General features: G+C 41.3%; 1 long non-coding RNA gene across 1 annotated transcript; it reads left to right on the plus strand.

The window, feature by feature from the left end:
- The first annotated feature begins 1468 nt into the window (after nucleotides 1–1468).
- Nucleotides 1469–3589, plus strand: LOC123332420. Its single transcript, XR_006549212.2, has 2 exons — nucleotides 1469–2097; nucleotides 2825–3589. It is a non-coding gene; the product is annotated as an uncharacterized LOC123332420 (long non-coding RNA).
- The last annotated feature ends 13281 nt before the right edge of the window (nucleotides 3590–16870 follow it).

Below are 16870 nucleotides of genomic sequence, written 5' to 3' on the forward strand. Positions count from 1 at the left end.
AATGACTGCAATCCAATTTGACACATTATTAGTGATGATTATTGTCATAGATAAATTAGATTGAACAGAAAATAACCTTCATCCTTAGCATGTTTTAGCTCTCAGAATTAATGTGATTTGGTGAACACATATAAATAAAAATCTGATGAGTCCCTGCTGACTACAGGGCCTGCTGGTGCTGAAGTGTATCAATTTCATGCAGATGATGAATTCCTTAAGCATTCAATGATAATCATGCTTGATTTGACAAGACTTTCTCATGCTATTTTAGGGCCTTAATTTTCTGTGAAGTTCTGTCAAGTGCTCATCAAGCACCCACTTATCTCCGTATCTTAACCTGGCAGCCAATCACAAGGTTGCCTAACAGTACAGCTAGCGAGTGCCAGCCCATTAATATTCGAGTCACGTGACTGTCCAAGGAGAGAAACCAATCAATGGCTGATTAACATTCAGGTCACATGACTCCTGAGGAGAGTAAATGAGTTACACAGTAAGACATCAAACAAATTTTCATCTTGAAAGAGTGATTGCTTTTTCTGCTGCTGTGATGTTTGTCAAATTCGCTCTAGCCTTGTCCAATTAAGCTCCATGAGCTGAATTAATAATGAAGAGATGTAAGCCCCGCGCCAGCATGAGAGCTGTGAGTGGTGCCACGGAATAAGAACTGCTAAAAAAATTTCTTAGAATGATTGAAAAATCACATCTGAATAACTGGAATAATTATTTTTGCAATCTTGATGCTATTTTGTACTCTCCAGTGCAAAAGTGTGAACTCGATTATGCTGGGATGTGGTACTTGTTTTAAGTTATGCTTTGAAGATGAAGGTGGTTTGGGGTTTAGAATGATTTTGAAAGCATTATGCAAATACATGTTAATTGGATTATTGTTTGTGACCCTAGTAATGAATTTCATTTGCACACTCAATTATGTTCTGGGGACTTCTAGAGATAAAGATCTCTCAAGATTTTTTAAACTATTTGTAGAAGGAAAGGAGATTATTGTGTATTCTCTTTCTTGTCCTGGATGGAAGAAAGGACTAAATCAAGAACTTTAGAGAAAGTTTGTGTGTATTGGTGTGTGTGCTGTTTATTTTATTAACATTCACAGGTTAGTAAATCGAATTCACTGGATTGTTTCAAAATACACAGGTGAACCTCATGAGAATTTCAGGAAAAAAAAAAGATGCTATCTTACTGATAATAGCCAATGACAACTTTCTTATAGTTTCCAGGAAAGTTCTTTTCAATCACAAAGTCATTGCATTCATTTCAGCACAGATGCCCTACTAAATTCAGGTGACATGTTTAGAATAGAGACCCTTTGACTAATAAAATGTTCATTCTTTCCCTGAAGGGAGTGAGACTTGACTAATGGTTTATTGGAATTATCAAAGAGTGTCAAATCCCTCTTAATAAGTTTCAGCATGAAATTAACCAAATTCCCAAAGGTCTTTCTAAAACAGTATAGTCAAATAAAAGGTGTTGGGCATGCTGGAAAGAGTGTTAAAGCCAGTTACTTGGAAGTGATGAGAAATAAATCTAACTGTAGGCAGGAGGCAATGTTTATGTGTACAGTTAATAACCTTCTTAATGGGACTTCTTGGCTTGGTGATTCCCGTATGGGGAGGAAAGTGAGATGTGGAACACAGGGTAGGCGAAGGGCCATAAGTCAATTCCCAGCACTGTTAGTCAAGGGTGGAAATTGCAAAGAGAGAAGCAATGAATTTAAAAGCCCCAGCAAGCAGAGAAAGTGGAAGGAGAGCTGTTCTAGGGGAGGAGGTAGATGGGGAGTGATTGAGAGTCCAAGTTGGACCATCCTAATGGAAGGAAAACCTACTTTTTCCTAAGGACAAGGAACTCCACCAATTCCTGGAGAGTGATTCCTTTCTGACAGTCCGTACTAACAACTTTTAAAATACTGTAATTGTTCATAACTCCTCAGGGTGAGGCCCCAAAAGAGGCATATGATAGAAATATGTTGTTTTGTTTTGTTTTCAAGTAAAAGTAGAGATCCCAACCTCAAGGCTCAAAATGAATTTCAGATAACCTGTGAAAACACAGCTCTGAGTTTATATGAAAAGATCCGCGGTACCCAAGGTAATGTATGTTTAACTGATACTCTTTGCCTGAATGTTTTACCCTTGATTTGCTCTGCAGCAAACTGGCAGCCTGGAACTCTGCTTACATTTCACTCCACAGGCAGAGTAGCCGCTTCCTACCAGCACCCCCACTTCCTGACACTTGAGAGCCCTGGAATGGAAGGCAGCTCGGTGGCTGTAGAAGGCCCTGAATAAAAGCGTATTCCACTTTCTGCATAACTTTACATAATTAATAGTTTTCCAGGCAAACTATTGTTTGCCTTAATTGTTGTTTCAACAGCTGTTTTCATTAAATTGTAAAGCCCGCTGTGTCTAATCCTTGGAGCCCACTATTGATAACAAGAACAGCCCTGAAGCTTGCTCTAGAGGAAGAGTTTGTTCCCTGCCAAGCTGGAAAACTGTCCTGAAGTTACTTGAAAAATAAGACCTATAGTGGGACTGGTTGTGTAGCTAATCCATTAGGCTTTTCAAAAGAGCTATGCTCTGTACCCTTATGGCTAGATTGACCCAACAACCAATCAATGCCTTTATTTGCTGCGTGGCTGCCCCTGAAGGGTCTTAGAGCTGGTCCAACTCATAATCAAAGCCTCCATCAGTACTGGGGCCTTGATGACATAAATGGCCAAACTTTCAACGCGGTTGGCCCTGGTCCAGTCACACCATTTTGAAGATACAAAGAGGCTGTGTTGCACGGTGGAATTCATTTTCTTGTTTACTTCCTCCAGAAACAAGAGCATCATCAGCACGCTCAGTGCATCGGATCAGACCGCGGAGTTGTTGACAGAAGCTTGGCGAGGCTTGCCAGCTTTCCACACGAAATGCTGGCTTTCTTCTCACACACCCCCTACCGTTTGTGTCTCTGCCAATTGTAGCACATCAGAGCGGCCATTGAGATAATGACCGTGAAGTCTCATGATACACTTTGATGAAGTGTAACATTTTTTAAAGGATTTTTGTCTGTGCCAAAATGATCGAGGCAGCTGACTAAAAATCACACCATCAAAATCAAGGCTGATTGATGAACAGCAGGCAGAGGCATGAATCTCCCCAGAGAAGATGGTGGGGGGAGGGGTGGTATTTTGCAGCCAAAGTTTCTTTCCTTGTCTATGTGCAGCACAGATTTTTTTGTTTAAGTCATCTTTGTTTCAGATGAATTTATATCAGTGACGGATGCTTCAGCCTTCAACATTTTTTAATTCTTTTTTTTTTCTATCAACCCCCAGAAAATAGGAGTAATTCCTTTCTGACAGTTCCTTACTAATGACTTAGAAAATAATGTTGTTGTTAACAACTTGGTGTTGATTGGAAAAAGCACATGGGGTATTTCAGGGCAACACAGGTTTTTTACTTCAGAGGCTGACCCGAGTGTAATGTTTTGGTAAATTTGGATTTCTCTAGTTTACCTGGAATGAGAATATGATACATAGAAGTGGGTCTGAGCCAACGAAAACGCAAATCAAGCCAGTGTTAAAAAAAACAAAATTAAGCAATTACATTTTAAAAATTTATTCAAGAAGTTACGGAATGGGCAGCATCTAATCTAGCAGATAGAAAGGAGCTCCAAGGAGCTGTACACAATGAAAGACTTTTGTAGGCAGATGGAAGCAGGAACAAAAAGTGGATTGGTTGTGGCCAGGCCACTTTCCTTTAGGGGATGTCAGGGGTCTGTCAGGACGAGGTGGTTAGATAGTATTACCTACTCAATGGATGAATCTGAGCAAATTCTAGGAGACAGTGGAGGACAGAGGAGCCTGGCGTGCTGCAGTCCATGCAGTTGCAAAGAGTTATATAGGACTTAGTGACTGAACAACAACAAGGGGTCTGTCAGGCAGGTAACCTCACTAGTGTTATTTAGGTGATTCCTGATGGACTGGTTTAAGATTCTATCTCTGGGAGGGACCAAAACTGTAATTAAATCTTGGTTTGGTGATGCGGGATGTAGCATAAGCTACTCCATTTTGGACTTGTTGTCATGTTTGTTTGTTTTTTACCCAATAACAATGTATATGAAGACTGTGAGCTTCTTTGGGAGAAAAATCATGTGTTTAATTTACTGTCCAGTTCATCATGACTACTTTTTTTGAATACCTGCTTAGTATCAGATAACTAAAGTATACACAGATAGTGAGAATTTTCACATAGTGGCCATGATCTTTAAATTCCATTTTATCACCATCATTTTAGTTGAGGAAACCAAGGTCCAGTGGAGGAACCCAAGGCCTGGAGATGTTAAATAACTTGGTCAAGTCCAAAGACTTGGGAAGTGGGAAAGGCAGGGTAGGACCTATATGCTTGCTCACGAGATGTGCTGTCTCTGCCTCTGAGGTTGACTGCTTCCATTGTACACCTGATAGAGCTCATTAAACGGTGCTCAGTGGGAGAACAGGAAGCAATTTGTGGTTGAATTGGTAAAGGCAACAAATAAAGTGGATTTACAGTTTGCTATTCACCTCTCAGAGAAGGCAATGGCACCCCACTCCAGTACTCTTGCCTGGAAAATCCCATGGACGGAGGAGTCTGGTAGGCTGCAGTCCATGGCGTTGCGAAGAGTCGGGCACGACTGAACGACTTCACTTTCACTTTTCACTTTCATGCATTAGAGAAGGAAATGGCAACCCACTCCAGTGTTCTTGCTTGGAGAATCCCAGGGATGGCGGAGCCTGGTGGGCTGCCGTCTATGGGGATGCACAGAGTCAGACACGACTGAAGCGACTTAGCAGTAGCAGCAGCTGCTGCTGCATTCTCACCTCTAAGCTTTGCAAGAAGACATGAACTACACAGTATCCTTGATGCCAGTTAACCAACACATGCTCAGAGACCAGGTTTGAGTGACTGAAGCTGTTGTGAGGTTTTGGCTAACCTCTGTCTCTTTGTAGATTACCTTCTCATTCAGGGTTACAGCAGAGGGCAGGTCCAACTCTTGGGAGGAAATGTGGTTGATGAGCTTTAGGAGTTCTCAGAATGTCACAGTTCAAGAGACACCTGTGCTGAAGCAAGTGCAAAAACCACAAGTGCAAAGAGGTTACAGTTCAGTTACCTTTAGGATCTTTGTTTCTGCTTCTGGAGCAAGAATTTATGTCAGAGTGGGGTGGAGGGCTGGAAACTGGGAGAAGAGTGAGAGTAAAGGAAGTTGAAGGTATAGGGGAATAGTGATTTAAAAACACTTATGTTTGGATGTGGAAATGAGATTCCCTTGGGCTTCTTTTAAATGTCTTCATACTGTTCCCTAAGTACAGTCAAATAAAAGGTAACAAAAGCTCAGACAGCAGAACAAAGGCATCAAGCTAATTTTGTGCACACATTACATGGAACAAACTGCAGGGTTTCATTACCCTCTTTCCAAAGAAAGCATATTTCAAGAACTGAGATAGATTCATCCCAGTTTGCATTAGATTTTTTTTTTAAACTAATTATTTAGCCTTTAAAAAGAAACAGCACACCAAACCCAAGTTTTGCAAAGAAGTTTTGGCCACCAAATGCGTACACCTGTGGCCCTGTGAAAGAAAAAGTACTGCAAAGGCTAAGAGAGGGCAGAAGTTGGGGAAGGCATCTCATTGCTAGAAGTCAGGCAGGAGTTACATTATCCTTTTGCCCAAGAAATAATGGACCCAGAGGTGTTCAGAGAGTTCTTTTAGCCTTCCTTCCGTACCAAAGTATGGGCACATGCATTTTATAGAGTGTGAGTATTCTACTGGGAGAGTGGATCACAAACTCGTTAGTTCATTTCATGTAGAAAGCACTCACACTCTAAGGGAAGAGGGCTCTAGCCTATTTCTTTCAGGAGCCATTGAGTGAGAGCCACAGAAATCCACTTGACTTTAAAGAAAACTCTCACTATCTGTTTGAGCCCATCCCTTAACCTCACTTTCCTCATTTGTAATATGATGGCTTTATATTCTCTGAATCCCTCTCAGCACTAAAAGTGGATAGTTTTGGAAGGCTAATGCCTTTCATTCCTACTGATTCTAACAGGATCTTGAAACTAATTGAATCAGACCAAATTGACAAATAAAAAGATCTATTTGTTACTTTCCTAAAAGGCTCCACTTTCCAGCCTTACTCAAGCTAGAGTTTCTTGAAGTGTGGTCTCTGGACATAGGGCATCAGCCTCATCTAAAATGCAAATGATCAAGCCTCCTCCATCACTTACTGAATTAGAAACTGGAAATAGGACTCAGCCATCTGCACTTCCCACTGCACGTAGGAAGTATCACTACAAACAAAGCTAGTGGAGCTGATGGAATTCCAGTTGAGCTATTTCAAATCCTAAAAGATGATGCTGTGAAAGTGCTGCACTCAACATGCCAGCAAATTTGGAAAATTCAGCAGTGGCCACAGGACTGGAAAAGGTCAGTTTTCATTCCAATCCCAAAGAAAGGCAATGCCAAAGAATGCTCAAACTACTGCACAATTGCACTCATCACCCTCTAGTAAAGTAATACTCAAAATTCTCTAAGCCAGACTTCAGCAATATGTGAACCATGAACTTCCAGATGTTCAAGCTGGTTTTAGAAAAGGCAGAGGAACCAGAGATCAAATTTCCAGCATCCACAGGATCATTGAAAAAACAAGAGAGTTCCAGAAGAACATCTACTTCTGTTTTATTGACTATGCCAAAGCCTTTGACTGTGTGGATCACAATAAACTGTGGGAAATTCTGAAAGAGATGGGAGTATCAGACCACCTGACCTGCCTCTTGAGAAATCTGTATGCAGGTCAGGAAGCAACAGTTAGAACTGGACATGGAACAACAGACTGGTTCCAAATAGGAAAAGGAGTACATCAAGGCTGTATCTTGTCACCCTGCTTATTTAACTTATATGCAGAGTACATCATGAGAAACGCTGGGCTGGATGAAGCACAAGCTGGAATCAAGATTGCCAGGAGAAATATCAATAACCTAAGATATGAAAATGACACCACCCTTATGGCAGAAAGTGAAGAACTAAAGAGCCTATTGATCAAAGTGAACGAGGAGAGTGAAAATGTTGGCTTAAATCTCAACATTCAGAAAACTAAGATCATGGCATCCGGTCCCATAACTTCATGGCAAATAGATGGAGAAGCAGTGGAAACGGTAAGAGACTTTATTTTTGGGGGCTCCAAAATCACTGCAGGTGGTGACTGGAGCTATGAAATTAAAAGAGGCTTACTCCTTGGAAGGAAAGTTATGACCAACCTAGACAGCATATTGAAAAGCTGAGACATTACTTTGCCAACAAAGGTCCGTCTAGTCAAGGCTATGGTTTTTCCAGTGGTCATGTATGGATGTGAGAGTTGGACTATAAAGAAAGCTGAGCGCTGAAGAACTGATGCTTTTGAACTGTGGTGTTGGAGAAGACTCTTGAGAGTCCCTTGGTCTGCAAGGAGATCCAACCAGTTCATTCTGAAGGAGATCAGTCCTGAGTGTTCATTGGAAGGACTGATGTTGAAGCTGAAACTCCAATACTTTGGCCACCTGATAAGAAGAGCTGACTCATTGAAAAAGACCCTGATGCTGGGAAAGATTGAGGGCAGGAGGAGAAGGGGACGACAGAGGATGAATTGTTGGATGGCATCACTGACTCAGTGGAGATGAGTTTGGGTAAACTCCAGGGGTTGGTGATGGACAGGGACGCCTGGAGTGCTGCGGTCCATGGGGTTGCAAAGAGTCAGACACAACTGAACGACTGAACTGAACTGAACTGATCTACACTTTTACCAGCCCTCCAAGTAATTCTGATGTTTGCTCATTTCCCAGACCACTTACTTGCTCTAGCTGTCCCAGCTGCCTGACATGACTTTTTTTGAGGTCTGTTTGAGACCCAGCTCAGATACTTCTTTTTTCAAGAAGCCTTTTCAGCATCCCCCAAATGAAGTTAGATTCTCCTTTTCCTACTGCCTCGGACCATTTCCCTTTTACCTCTGTCAAACGTCTTCTCATCTGCTGTAACTGTATGTGTGTCCATGATGTGGAGTCTGGCATCATGTGGTAAGCAGCCTCTAAAATGGCCCTCAATGATACACATTTGTTTTCCTCCTCTTGAGTGTGAGTTGGTCTAAGTAAGGCTTATTTCTGTGGCAGAAGCAATGGGATGTCAATTCCAAGATAAGGTTATACAATGACTGGTATCCATCTTGGTCATATTCTCTTGTCTTGCCTCCCTCTTCTTTCTCTCTCTCACTCCTTGCCTCCCTCCTCTTCTTCTCAGCTTTCTCCTCTCTCTTCCTGCCTCATCACCCCTTCCACCCAGTCTGACCACCATTTAAATGTTAGGGAACTGTAGGGCGAAACCACTTACCCTGGCCAGGCAGGAAAATAACCACATGCATGCAGGCATGCTGCATTACTTCTGTCGTGCCCGACTCTTTGCCACCCCATGGACCATAGCCTGCCAGGCTCCTCTGTCCATGGGATTCTCCAGGCAAGAACACTGGAGTGGGTTTCTGTGCCCTCCTCCAGGGGATCTTCCCGACCCAGGGATCAAACCTGCATCTCTTAAGTCTTCTGCATTGGCAGGCAGGTTCTTCAACTTATGCCACCTGGGAAGCCGAACCATGTGCATAAATTTGCTCATAATGCGGTCCCAATAAAGAACAAGGAACTGACAAGCGGCCGCCAAAAAAAAAGACCAGAAGAATTAGCGTGGGCCAAAAGGAGGGAGGAGACACCAGCCTGTTGGCCCTGCCAACCACCCAGGAACCCTCACCCTGGGATCTGTCTTGACTGGGACACATATGCCCCACCGGAAGGGCCCTGAGTTGGACCAGATATGGGCACGGGCACGATGATTGGCCAGACAACGTGAAACTAACCCCATCTCCATAAAACCGAAGACGGCCAGCCTTGAGGCAGAGCAATTCTTTTGTGTTCCATTACTCTGTTGCTGTCCCGTTTAGTGCCTCTTTTCAGCAAAGTCTTTGGCTTTGTCAGTGCATATGTCTCCTCGGACAATTCATTTGCGAGTGTTAGACAAGAGCCCACTCGTGGGCCCTGGAAGGGGGTCCCCTTCAGCAAACAAGCTCATTCCAACCTGGGCTGTGCTGCCAGGGAGGCCCTGGAGAATGAGACGCCACATGGAGAAGTGAAGAGCCAGCCCTGTGGGAAGGTGCCTGTGAGTAAGCTTGTAAGTGGGTCCTCCCAGAGCTGAACTTTGAAGTGACTGCCGCTCCTACAGACACTTTGATTTGCAGTCTTGTGAGGGACCTTGAGCTAGAACCACCCAGTTCAACCTCTTCTCCATTCCAGAGTCACAGAAGCTATGAGGTAATAGGTTGCTAAGTTTTGAAATAATTTGTTGTGCAGCAGTAGATAACTAAAACGTAGGGCTGGCATGTGTTCATGTTCTCCAAAGTGTGTAATGGGATGCTTTGCTCATAATCGGAGTTTGACTGTTGGAATCAGAGGAATGTTGCCTTGAGAAATTTTCAAGATTAGTTAATTCTATGTTTGTAAGGGATGTATTCACTGTAGGTTCCAGGGAAAATATGCTTGAATAAGTTATCAGAAAAATTAAAAAAGGGTGGAGGTCAGGGTGGGGATAAACATGTGATAAGTTTGAGGAAAACACAATTAAACTTCTAGACAATTTGAGTTTTCCTGTGCTTGTGGTTCTCTAGCTGGATGAAATGATACTTAAAAAAGAAAAAAAAAATAATCATTTGAAAAGGACTGAAGCCCAAGTACCCAAATAAGTATCTGCAGTATAATAAAGCCCAGGAAGTGTCAAAAATGTCAGCCAGAGGCTACTGTTTGAGGACTGAGCACAACACTGAGGAGTCTGAGTTTGCATTTAGCAGTATCCAAAGAACTCTGCTTCATATCTATTCATTCCCCTACTACATACCTTTTTCTCAACATCCTGACATTTACATTTTTCTTTTTTTATTGACATACAGTTGGTTTATAATATTATGTAAGTTTCAAGTGTACAACATAGTGATTCACAACTTTTAAAGGTTATACTCCATTTATATTTATAATAAAATATTGGCTTTATTCCCTGTGCTGCACAGTATATCCGTGTATGTGATTTATTTTGTACATAGTAGTTTGTACTTCTTACTCCCCAACCCCTGTCTTGCTTCTCCCCGCTGCCCTCCCCACTGGTAACCACTAGTGTGTTCTCTGTACCTTGACACTGATTTTTCATTTTTTCTTTTCCATTATAGTTTATTATAAGATATATGAATACAGTTCCGTGTGTTATACAGTAGGGCCTTTTTGTTTATTTTCTACATAGTAGTTTGTATCTGCTAATTCCAAACTCCTAGTTTATCCCCTTCTTTTCCCTTTGGTAACCATAAGTTTGTTTTCTATGTCTGTGAGTCTGTTTCAAGAACAAGTTAATTTATGTCATATTTTCGATTCTACCAGTAAGTGATGTCATAGGATATTTGTCTTTCTCTGATAAACTGATAATCTCTTGGGTCATCTATGTTGCTTCAGAGGGTGCCTTATTTCATTCTTTTTAATGACTGACTAATATTCCATTGTGTGTGTGTGTGTGTGTGTGTGTGTGTCTGTGTATACACATACACACTGATATTTATATTTTCTAATCAACAACTCCCAATTTGCCTTGAATGATCTTCTGAAAGGAAGAACAACACATGCTGCTGGGAATTAGAAGTAGCTAGACACATGTCCTCCTTCTATTATGCAAAGTATACAGCTTGCCTGTCTCAGTGTCACTCCGGTTTCTTTCCCCTTTCTTATCTGAAGAAGAGCTGAGTGTGCCTGAGAGGAAGGAGAAGCGGTTGAAGACAAGCTAGCAACTCACCTCTCACACAATCAGAAGCTTGTCCACAGAGTGACAATCTGCTGTTCCCCGCCTTTTAGGACTAGCACCCAAAATGTTCCCTGGGTGCTCCTGAATGCTGCTGTTGGCTGCTTCCACACACACACACACACACACACGAGAGTGTAATGCACTCCTTTGAGAAGTCTGCTCTTGGAGAGAATGCTGTCAGCTGGAACCAGCAGTGGAACGTCCTTCTCTTAGTACTTTAGGGCATAATGGAGACTGACCTTCTGGGAGCCTGACTGCTGACTAGGAGAGGAATGAAGACTTTAATTTCAAATGAGCTTGTTTGCACTTTTCTGGAGAAAAATCTTGACTTGGATGACACCCAATATAATAGTTTATTTGGTGTAAGTACAAGGATTTTTCTTTTCATTCTCTCATTTCCTGAACATAGGGCTTTCTTTTTGAGGATATTTTCCCCCCACTGTTGTTGTCATGTTTGGCCTCATTTTGTAGAGTGAAAAGTTATTTAAGAGAAAGGCTCAATTAAGTTTTATATATTAGCCTTGCTATTGCTTGTGTTACTCAACTAAGAAAGAGCCAACTAAAACTAAATAACTCTGTGATTCTAGGCACAGCACTTACAGAATAAGTGTCAGGAAAAATTGTTTCTTTTATGATCTGAGGGGTTCCCCAAGCAAGCTCTTCTGAGTTTGGAGGAATTTTGAAGTTGTTGCTTTATAGATCTTGCCGAAAAGATCCTCTGGGGTAAACAGCCTTCAATTTCTTCCTTGTTCCTTTCCCCACATGCCTGCCTCACCCTTCCCAAAGACTTTCCTCTCTGAAGAGCATTTTCCTCCTGAAGATTCACCTAACTCTACATTTATTATTTATTTTTGCCTCTGCTGGATATTCTTTGCTCTGCAAGGGCTTTCTCTAGTTGCCCCAAGCAGGGATCACTCTCTTGCGGTGTGCAGGCTTCTCATTGTGCTGGCTTCTCTTGTTGCAGAGCACAGGCTCTAGGGTGAGTGAGCTCAGTAGTTGTGACATATGGACTTAGTTGCCCTGCTTTATGTGAGATCTTCCTGGACTGGGGATTGAACCTGTGTCTCCTGCATTGGCAGGCAATTCTTAACCACTGAACCATGAGGGAAGTTCGCTTAAGTCTATGTTTTAAGGGAATATGTTTTCATTCCAATCCCAAATAAGGGAAATGCCAAAGAATGTTCAAATTACTGTATAGATGCACTCTTTTCACATGCTAGCAAGCTTATGTTCAAAACCCTTCAAGCTAGGCCTCAGCAGTACATGAACTGAGAACTTTCAGATGTACAAGCTGGGTTTAGAAAAGGCAGAAGAACCAGAGATCAAATTGCCAACATTTGTTGGATCATAGAGAAAGCAAGGGGGTTCCAGAAAAACATCTACTTCTACTTCATTGACTACACAAATGCCTTTGACTGTGTGGATCACAACAAACTGGAAAATTCTTAAAGAGATGGAAATATCAGACCACTTTACCTGTCTCTTGAGATACCTGTATGTGCATCAAGAAGCAGCAGTTAGAACATGGAATAATGAGCTGATTCAAAATTGGGAAAGGAGTATGTCAAGGCTGCATATTGTCACCCTGCTTATTTAACTTATATGCAGAGTCCATGATGTAAAATGCTGGGCTGGATGAATCACAAGGTGGAATCAAGATTGCCAGAAGAAATACCAATAACTTCAGATAGGCCTATGATACCACTCTAATGGCAGAAAGTGAAGAGGAACCAAATAGCCTCTTAATGAGGGTGAAAGAGGATAGTGAAAAAGATAACTTAAAACCCAACATTTAAAAAACTAAGATCATGGCATCTGGTCGCATCACTTCATGTCAAATAGAAGGGGAAAAAGTTGAAGCAGTGACAGTATTTTCTTGGGGTCTAAAATCACTGAAGATGGTAACTGCAGCTACAAACTTAAAAGCTACTTGCTCCTTGGAAGGTAAGCTATGGTAAGCCTAGACAGTGTGTTAAAAAGCAGAGACATCACTTTGCCAACAAAAGTCCATATAGTCTAAGTTATGGTTTTTCCAGTAGTCATGTACAGATGTGAGAGTTGGAACATGAAGAAGGCTGAGTGTTGAAGAATTGATGCCTTCAAATTGTAGTGCTGGAAGAGACTCTTGAGAGTCCCTCAGACTGCAAGGAGATCAAGTCAGTCAGTCCTAAAGGAAATCAGTCCTGAATATTCTTTGGAAAGACTGATGTTGAAGCTCCAAGACTTTGGCCACCTAATGTGAAGAGCCAACTCATTGGAAAAGACCCTGATGCTGGAAAAGATAGAAAGCAAAAAGAGAAGGGAGTGGCGGAGGATAAGATGGCTAGATAGCATCACTGACTCAATGGACATGAATTTGAGCAAACTCTGGGAGAGAGTGGACAACAGAGGAGCCTGGCATGCTGCAGTCCACTCGGTCACAGAGTCAGGACTTAGCAACTGAACAATAAAAAGAAACCATGTTGGACTCTGGTCAAAGAAGTTATTTCTAATACATATTTATTAGATATTAAAAATAATAGTTTGATCCCTCTTGCAGTCATGCATGTATGTCTTAATTGGCTCAGCAATCAAAGCCTGGACTACAACCAATACTTTTTGTCCACTCCAGCTCTGAGGGTTCATTCTAGCTCATTATCCTGCCCATTCTAACCTAACCCCTTCCAACCTTGATTTGTTTGGTCTTGGAAATACTGAAGTGGATTCTGTTCTTCCCCATCCCAAACTTATTTCTGCCAAGGGAGATGCAGAGGCAGAACGGTGGTTCACATCGATGGCAATGAAAGCGTGCACACGGCCCAACCCCGCCTCCCTCCTCTGTTTATCGTTTTGTCAACTTGGAAGACATTTGCCAGGGAGGAAAAGGCACACATTCTTGGTATAATTTATAGTGCACTGTTAAGCAGATGGTATAAGTGGTTTATTTTTAAGGAGGTTATTACTGGTCACAAAACTTCAAGTCAGCTATTTGCAGAGAACCCTGATGAAGGAGGCCCCTGTTTGTGGCGTCCACCCTCCAGAGCATCTGACAAGGGCTTACTGTGCTTTTGCACCCAACCACATTTAATCCATTTATAAGACCCCTTTGTATGAGATGCCGTACCAGAGGAAATTAATGTAGGATATTGCAAACAGCTTTTAAGAATGTCTTTTCTATAGAAGAATTGTGTCATTCTGAGAGAAAGTGGGATCCCCCCCCCCCACATTGTTATGACTTGACATCTCTAATGTGGAGTGTTTCCAGCCAGTTATGATAAGAAAAGACTGAATTTTTCACTCTTGTGGAAACCACAGCTGAAGAATGCTATTAGATTATCTATTGTCTTACTCTTCTCCTATAAATATAAATAGAAGTGTGTTTAATTTGGGGTCGGGTCCAAGTTCGGGGAAGAGAGGTGACAGCACTTTAAAACCAGGCGATGAAAAACTGAAAGTTCAAGATGACGATGACTAGTCATTCGGACAACAGAAGATAAACATGTGCCTCACAGGAAGGAAGATATTTTCTCATCAAGTAGGAAATTTTGGTTTTCTAATTTCTGGGAATGAAAACAAAAATTTTAAATTACAAGCTGACATCAGATGCCAACTTTGGGGGGTTTATATTTTCTAAATAGGGCATTATGAAGAAAGTAACTTCTATCTTCAATTTCCTCATCCCAAGAAATAAGGACAATATGATGTAAAGAAAAAGTGAGACATAATCCCATAGAAAACCATTCTGTAATAAAGCCATCTCTGTGTACGGTGTCACTATACTAGACTTTGGGGGTTTTGTTTCTTCCTTTTAGAGCAGTGAACTTGTCCTTACTGCCTGGCTCCAGCTTAAAACTTGGTGCTAGAAACGCGGCTCTGGGCGTTTGAGTGCATCAGCTGTGAAATCAGATGACCTATGGTCAAGTCTGTGCCTTGTCACCACTGGTGTAGCATCTTGGGCAAGTTATTTCCCTGATTTTCCATTTTCGCATGTGCACAATATGGGTAAGAGTGATACTCTTCATAAGGCTGCTGGGAGGATTACATGAGGTAGGGGGAATTGATTGGTGCATAATGAATGCGCAATACTAGGCAGCTGTTATCAAAGGGCTGACATAGCCCTGAGGACCATTGTGAGCATAGAATACAGAGTTAAAGCAGAGATTTTAAAAGAACTGACATTAGAAGAGCATAATTTTTTTTTGTTTTTGCTAAAATTACCTAATTTTATCATTTATACTTATACGCAATCATTTAGTAAATAAAGAGTATAAATTTGAAAGAAACAATCAATATCTTATGAAAGTAGAGGTAGTCAATATAGAAAATGGAGTTCATAGAGGCAAAGTTTATTGCTTTTTTTCCTAATTGAAATATAGCTGGCGTGCCATACATTCCTGGTGGCTCAGACAGTAAAGAATCCGCTTGCAATGTGAGAGACCTGGGTTCGATCCCTGGGTTGGGAAGATCCCCTGGAGGAGGGCATGGCAACCCACTCCAGTATTCTTGCCTAGAGAACCTCCATAGGCAGAGTAGCCTGGTGAGCTGCAGTCCATGGGGTTGCAAAGAGTCAGACTCGACTAAGCGACTAAGCACAGCACATTACATTACAAAATAATCACCATGATAAGTCTAGTAATCATCTATCCCAATGCGAAGTTATTATAATATTATTGACTCCTTATGCTGCATATTACATCTCTGTAAATTATTTTTTGTATAGCTGGAGGTTTATACTTAATCCCCTTCACCTACTTCACCCAACCCCCTCTGGCAACCACAAGTTCATTCTCTGTATCTATGAGAATGTTTTTTATTGTTGGTATTTTAAACACCTATTTATGTATTTAGCTGTGCCAGGTCTTAGTTGCAGCACATGAGATCATCAATCTTCGCTGTGGCTTGTGGGATCTTTAGTAGCAACATGAGAACTCTTAGTTGTGACATATGGGATCCAGTTCCCTGACCAGGGATTGAACCCAGGACTCCTGCATTGGGAACACACAGTCTTAGCCACTGGACCAACAGGGAAGTCCCTGTGAGTATGGTTTTGTTTGGTTTGTTTGCTTTGTGTTTTAGATTTCAGTATAAGTGAGATCATATGGTATTTGTCTTTCTCTGTTTATTTCACATAGCATGGTACCCTCTTGATCCATCCTCATGTTGTTGTAAATGGCAAGATTTCATTCTGTTTTTAATGACTAATATTCTATTGTATTTTTATATATACCATAGCTTCTTTATCCATTCATCTATTGATAGATACTTAGGTTGCTTCCATATCTTAAGCTATTATGAATGATATTGCAATGAACATAGAAGTGCACATATTTTGGTGTATATATTTTTTCAAATTATTGATTTTGTTCTCATTGAATAAATATCCAAAAGGGAAATCACTGGGTGGTATGGTAGTTTATTTTTAGGTTTTTGAGGAGCCTCTATACTGTTTTCATAGTGAAGAAGTGAAGTTGCTCAGTCGTGTCCGACTCTTTGTAACCCTGTGGACTGTAGCCTACCAGGCTTCTCCGTCCATGGGATTTACAGTCTCTCCAAAGTGCAAAGGTTCCATTTTCTCCACATCCTTGCCAACCCTTATTATTTGTTGTCTTTTTTATAACAGCCATTCTGACAGGTAGTAACTCATTGTGGTTTTGATTTGCATTTCTCTGCTGATTAATGATATTGAGCATCTTTTCATGTGTCTGTTGGCTATCTGTATGTCTTCTTTGTGTTCCCAGCACCATTTATTGAAGAGACTATCTTTTCCCCATTGTATATTCTTGCCTCTTTTGTTATAGATTAATTGACCATAGGTGTGTGAGTTTATTTCTGGATTTTCTGTCCTATTCCATTGTTCTATATTTCTGTTTTTTGTGCCAGTACCATACTATTTTTTTAATTACTTTTGCTTTGTAGTATAGTCTGAAGTCAAGGAGCCTGATTCATCCAGCTCCATTTGTCTTTCTCAAAATTGCTTTAGCTTTTTGGGTTTTTTTTGTGTTTTCATTAGAAATTTAAAAT

The sequence above is a fragment of the Bubalus bubalis genome, chromosome 3 (assembly GCF_019923935.1).
Source record: "Bubalus bubalis isolate 160015118507 breed Murrah chromosome 3, NDDB_SH_1, whole genome shotgun sequence".
Classification (NCBI taxonomy): domain Eukaryota; kingdom Metazoa; phylum Chordata; class Mammalia; order Artiodactyla; family Bovidae; genus Bubalus; species Bubalus bubalis.